The 6,773-nt window shown below is 39.7% G+C and overlaps 1 non-coding gene across 1 annotated transcript; it reads left to right on the forward strand.

Moving 5' to 3' along the window:
* Nucleotides 1–313: 313 nt before the first annotated feature.
* On the forward strand, nt 314–421 carry LOC130978268 (small nucleolar RNA R71). The gene has a single exon (XR_009085921.1). It is a non-coding gene; the product is annotated as a small nucleolar RNA R71 (small nucleolar RNA).
* The last annotated feature ends 6,352 nt before the right edge of the window (nt 422–6,773 follow it).

Here is a 6,773-nt window from a genome sequence, read left to right on the forward strand (position 1 = left end):
TGCTTGGTGCATTTTGCATTCCAGACAGGCTTTGAGAAATCAAATTGACTTGTTGAGTCAATATCTTGTTCTGAGCCAATATGGCGTTCAGAGTGTCAATCTCAAGAACTCCTTTCTTCTGACTAGTCCCATTGTTCACAGGATTTCTTTCAGAAGTGTACATGAATTGGTTATTTGCAACCATTTCAATCAGTTCTTGAGCTTCTGCAGGCGTCTTCTTCAGATGAAGAGATCCTCCAGCAGAGCTATCCAAAGACATCTTGGATAGTTCAGAGAGACCATCATAGAAAATACCTATGATGCTCCATTCAGAAAGCATGTCAGAGGGACACTTTCTGATTAATTGTTTGTATCTTTCCCAAGCTTCATAGAGGGATTCTCCATCCTTCTGTCTGAAGGTTTGGACTTCCACTCTAAGCTTACTCAATTTTTGAGGTGGAAAGAACTTTGCCAAGAAGGCATTGACTAGCTTTTCCCAAGAGTCCAGGCTTTCTTTAGGTTGAGAGTCCAACCATGTTCTAGCTCTGTCTCTTACAGCAAAAGGGAATAGCATAAGTCTGTAGACCTCAGGGTCTACCCCATTAGTCTTGACAGTGTCACAGATTTGCAAGAACTCAGCTAAAAACTGATGAGGATCTTCCAGTGGAAGTCCATGGAACTTGCAATTCTGTTGCATTAGAGAAACTAATTGAGGCTTAAGCTCAAAGTTGTTTGCTCCAATGGCAGGGATAGAGATGCTTCTCCCATAGAAGTCGGGAGTAGGTGTAGTAAAGTCACCCAGCACCTTCCTTGCATTGTTGGCATTGTTGTTGTTTTCGACTGCCATGTGTTCTTCTTCTTTGAAGAATTCGGTCAGGTCCTTTAAAGAGAGTTGTGCTTTGGCTTCTCTTAGCTTTCTCTTCAAGGTCCTTTCAGGTTCGGGATCAGGCTCAACAAGAATGCTTTTGTCTTTGCTCCTGCTTATAAGAAAGAGAAAGGAACAAGAAAATGTGGAATCCTCTATGTCACAGTATAGAGATTCTTTGAAGTGTCAGAGGAAAAGAAGAGTAGAAGACAGAAGTAGAAAATTCGAACTTATCAAAGGAGATGGAGTTTGAATTTTGCATTAAGGAATAGTGTTAGTCCATAAATAGAAGGATGTGAGGAGAAGGGAAGTGATTTTCGAAAATTAAGTGAAAGATTTTGAAAACATTTTTGAAAAACATTACTTAATTTTCGAAAATGAAAGTGGGAAAGAAATAAAATGATTTTTGAAAAAGATTTTGAAATTAGAAATCAAAAAGATTTGATTGAAAACTATTTTGAAAAAGATGTGGTTGAGAAGATATGATTGATTTTTAAAAAAAATGTGATTGAGAAGATATGATTTGAAAAACATTTAAAAAAAAAGATTTGATTTTGAAAATTAATAACTTGGCTATCAAGAAAAGATATGATTCAAACATTAAACCTTTCTCAACAGAAAAGGCAATATACTAGAAATGTTAAATCAAATCATTAATTGATAGTAAGTATTTTCAAAAAAAAAGAAAGAAATTGATTTTAAAAAAAAATTTGATTGAAAAATTGATTTGAAAAAGATTTGATTTTGAAAAGATTTTGAAAACTTAAAAAAAATTTGATTTGAAAACAAAATCTTCCCCCTTGTGCCATCCTGGCGTTAAACGCCCAGAATGGTGCACATTCTGGCGTTTAACGCCCAAAACTATACCCTTTTGGGCGATAAACGCCCAACCAGGTACCCTGGCTGGCGTTTAAACGCCAGTCTGTCCTTCTTCACTGGGCGTTTTGAACGCCCAGCTTTTTCTGTGCAATTCCTCTGCTGTATGTTCTGAATCTTCAATTCTCTGTATTATTGACTTGAAAAGATACAAATTAAAAATATTTTTGGATTTTTAATAATAAAGAATAATCAAAATGCAACTAAAATCAAATAACAATGCATGCATGACACCAAACTTAGCAGTTTGAATACTACTGACACTAATGAGAATGCATATGAGACACACAAAACACTCAAGTCAATAGAATTCAAAGATTAGAGCACGGAAATCATCAAGAACATCTTGAAGATCACTAAGACACATGAATGAATGCATGCAATTGACACCAAACTTAAGATGAGACACTAGACTCAAACAAGAAATTTTTGGATTTTATGATTTTTTTGATTTTTTTGTGTTTTTCAAAAATTAAGTGGAAAAAGATATCAAAATTCTTAATGAGAATTCCAGGAATCAGTGCAATGCTAGTCTAAGACTCCGGTCCAGGAATTAGACATGGCTTCACAGCCAGCCAAGCTTTCAAAGAAAGCTTCGGTCCAAAACACTAGACATGGCCAAAGGCCAGCCAAGCCTTAGCAGATCACTGCTCCAAAAGCAAGATTGATAAAAATCAACAAGCTCTTGTGATGATAAGTTGAAACCTCGGTCCAATGAGATTAGACATGGCTTCTCAGCCAGCCAGACTTCAACAAATCATCATGAAACTCTAGAATTCATCTTCAAGAATTTCGAAAAAAAAATACCTAATCTAAGCAACAAGATGAACCGTCAGTTGTCCAAACTGAACAATCCCCGGCAACGGTGCCAAAAACTTGGTGCTGTTGCCGGATCTTGGCACTGATGTTACCGGACCAAAAGCTTGCTCAAAACTTGAACAATCCCCGGCAACGGTGCCAAAAACTTGGTGCGCGAAATTGTGATCACTACTTTTCACAACTCTCATAATCCCTAGTAATGGCCCCAAAAACTTGGTGCTCAATACCATGGCATAAACACAACTTCGCACAACTAACCAGCAAGTGCACTGGGTCGTCCAAGTAATAAACCTTACGTGAGTAAGGGTCGATCCCACGGAGATTGTTAGTATGAAGCAAGCTATGGTCATCTTGTAAATCTTAGTCAGGCAGACTCAAATGGATATGGTGATGAACGAAAATAACATAAAAGATAAAGATAGAGATACTTATGTAATTCATTGGTAGGAACTTCAGATAAGCGCATGAAGATGCCTTCCCTTCCGTCTCTCTGCTTTCTTACTGTCTTCATCCAATCCTTCTTATTCCTTTCCATGGCAAGCTTGTGTAGGGTTTCACCGTTGTCAATGGCTACCTCCCATCCTCTCAGTGAAAATGTTTGCCTATGCTCTGTCACAGCATGGGGTAATCAGCTGTCGGTTCTCGGTCAGGCCGGAATAGAATCCAACGATTCTTTTGTGTCTGTCACTAACGCCCCGCCTGCTAGGAGTTTGAAGCACGTCACAGTCATTCAATCATTGAATCCTACTCAGAATACCACAGACAAGGTTAGACCTTCCGGATTCTCTTGAATGCTGCCATCAGTTCTTGCCTATACCACGAAGACTCTGATCTCATGGAATGGTTGGCTCGTTTGTCAGGCGAGCACTCGGTTGTCAGGCGATCAACCATGCATCGTGCAATCAGGAATCCAAGAGATATTCACTAGAGCCTTGGTTGCTTGTAGAACAAAAGTGGTTGTCAGTCACCTTGTTCATAAGTGAGAATGATGATGAGTGTCACGGATCATCACATTCATCAAGTTGAAGAACAAGTGATATCTTAGAACAAGAACAAGCGGAATTTGAATAGAAGAACAATAGTAATTGCATTAATACTCGAGGTACAGCAGAGCTCCACACCTTAATCTATGGTGTGTAGAAACTCCACCGTTGAAAATACATAAGAACAAGGTCTAGGCATGGCCGAATGGCCAGCCTCCCAAAGTGAGTTCAATCATAAAAACATGATCCAAAGCTCTCTAATACAATAGTAAAAGGTCCTACTTATAGAAAACTAGTGGCCTAGGGTGTACAGAGATGAGTAAATGACATAAAAATCCACTTCCAGGCCCACTTGGTGTGTGCTTGGGCTGAGCAATGAAGAAATTTCGTGTAGAGACTCTTCTTGGAGTTAAACGCCAGCTTTTATGCCAGTTTGGGCGTTTAACTCCCATTTGGGTGCCAGTTCCAGCGTTTAACGCTGGGATTCCTGAGGGTGACTTTGAACGCCGGTTTGGGCCATCAAATCTTGGGTAAAGTATGGACTATCATATATTGCTGGAAAGCCCAGGATGTCTACTTTCCAACGCCGTTGAGAGAGCGCCAATTGGGTTTCTGTAGCTCCAGAAAATCCACTTCGAGTGCAGAGAGGTCAGAATCTAACAGCATCTGCAGTCCTTTTTAGTCTCTGAATCAGATTTTTGCTCAGGTCCCTCAATTTCAGCCAGAAAATACCTGAAATCACAGAAAAACACACAAACTCATAGTAAAGTCCAGAAAAGTGATTTTTAACTAAAAACTAATAAAAATATACTAAAAACTAACTAGATCATACCAAAAACATACTAAAAACAATGCCAAAAAGTGTATAAATTATCCGCTCATCATTTTACTGCTGCTTCTGGTTATTTTTTGATAAGAAATCTGCATCTATTTCTCACTTTTGGTGATTGCTTCCTATCTGATCTTTGAAAAAAGGTTGCCTTTTTAATGGTCTCGTGCTTGATGCTTGGGAATGTTTTTTGCTTGGTAGGCTTGTAATGTTTTGCTGTGTTTTTCTTTGAAAAAGCGCTTGTTGTTTTGAATCCTTTTTTGAGAAATGCTGGGATATAATTTGTAGAGTATTTCTGGAAACCTTGCTTTGTTACTACCTCCAAAGGATGCCCCAGGGCTTTGGTTTGAGTCTTGGGATTTTCCTTTTCGTGGTTTTTTCGTCCGAGAAGTATTGACCGAGTTGTTTTCTCCCTATCCGAGATGTTTGTAGTAACCCCTATCTTCTTTTCTTACTTGTAAGATTTAGTTGGCCTCATGTCTTCTCGCAATAACATTGTAGAGATGTCTTCCAGAGTTCCCGAGGGGATGTCCGATTGGCTGGACTCCCTTGTTTTGTTGTGTGTTTCCGTTGTGGATGCTGAATTTTGCACAGAGCTGAGGAAGCGCCATAGAATTTGTGGTAACAATGCTCGCGAGGAGGATTACGAGCTTGTTGCTCCTGATTCTAACGAGAGAGTTTGTTTTCCGACTTTCATTGAGAGGGAGCGTCCCTTCTTCTATGCCTATGAATACTTCTTCAGCCAGTTGAATGTTACTTTTCCTTTTACTGCTTATGAAACCGACATGTTGTGGTCGTGTAATATTGCTCCATCCCAGCTTCACCCTAACTCTTGGGGTTTGATGAGCGGATAATTTATACGCTTTTTGGCATTGTTTTTAGTATGTTTTTAGTAGATTTAGTTAGTTTTTAGTATATTCTTATTAGTTTTTAGTTAAAATTCACTTTTCTGGACTTTACTATGAGTTTGTGTGTTTTTCTATGATTTCAGATATTTTCTGGCTGAAATTGAGGGATCTGAGCAAAAATCTGATTCAGAGACTAAAAGGACTGCAGATGCTGTTGGATTCTGACCTCCCTGCACTCGAAGTGGATTTTCTGGAGCTACAGAAGCCCAATTGGCGCGCTCTCAACGGCGTTGGAAAGTAGACATCCTGGGCTTTCCAGCAATATATAATAGTTCATACTTTACTCGAGATTTGATGGCTCAAACCGGCGTTCCAAATCAGCTCAAAACTGCCCGGCGTTTAACGCCGGAACTGGCACAAGAATGGGAGTTAAACGCCCAAACTGGCACAAAAGCTGGCGTTTAACTCCAAGAAGAGTCTCTACACGAAAATGCTTCAATGCTCAGCCCAAGCACACACCAAGTGGGCCCGGAAGTGGATTTTTATGTCATTTACTCACCTTTGTAATTCTTAAGCTACGAGTTCCCTATAAGTAGGACCTTTTACTATTGTATTTTTCATCTTGAGATCTTGAGATATTTGAATCTTTTGATCACTGGGGGCTGGCCTCACGGCCATGCCTAGACCTTATTCTTATGTATTTTCAATGGTGGAGTTTCTACACACCATAGATTAATGTGTGGAGCTCTGCTGTACCTCGAGTATTAATGCAATTACTATTGTTCTTCTATTCAATTCAGCTTGTTCTTGTTCCAAGATATCACTTGTTCTTCAACTTGACGAATGTGATGATCCGTGACACTCATCATCATTCTCACCTATGAATGTGTGACTGTCAATCACCTCCATTCTACCTTAGATTGGGTGGATATCTCTTGGATTCTTTAACCGGAATCTTCGTGGTATAAGCTAGAATTGATGACTGCATTCAAGAGAATCCGGAAGATCTAAACCTTGTCTGTGGTATTCTGAGTAGGATTCAATGATTGACTGACTGTGACGAGCTTCAAACTCGCGATTGTGGGGCGTTAGTGACAGACGCAAAAGAATCACTGGATTCTATTCCGACATGATCGAGAACCGACAGCTGAATAGCCGTGCCGTGACAGGGTGCGTTGAACATTTTTACTGAGAGGACGGGACTGTAGCCACTGACAACGGTGATGTCCAACATACAGCTTGCCATGGAAAGGAGTAAGAAGGATTGGATGAAGACAGTAGGAAAGCAGAGAGACGGAAGGGACAAAGCATCTTCATACGCTTATCTGAAGTTCTCACCAATGAATTGCATAAGTATCTCTATCCTTATCTTATATTTTATATTATCCTCCATAACCATTTGAGTCTGCCTGACTAAGATTTACAAGATGACCATAGCTTGCTTCATACCAACAATCTCTGTGGGATCGACCCTTACTCGCGTAAGGTTTATTACTTGGACGACCCAGTACACTTGCTGGTTAGTTGTGTGAAGTTGTGATCAAGAGTTGAGATTGCAATTGAGCATACCATGT

The sequence above is a fragment of the Arachis stenosperma genome, chromosome 4, assembly GCF_014773155.1.
Source record: "Arachis stenosperma cultivar V10309 chromosome 4, arast.V10309.gnm1.PFL2, whole genome shotgun sequence".
In the NCBI taxonomy this organism is placed as follows: Eukaryota; Viridiplantae; Streptophyta; class Magnoliopsida; order Fabales; family Fabaceae; genus Arachis; species Arachis stenosperma.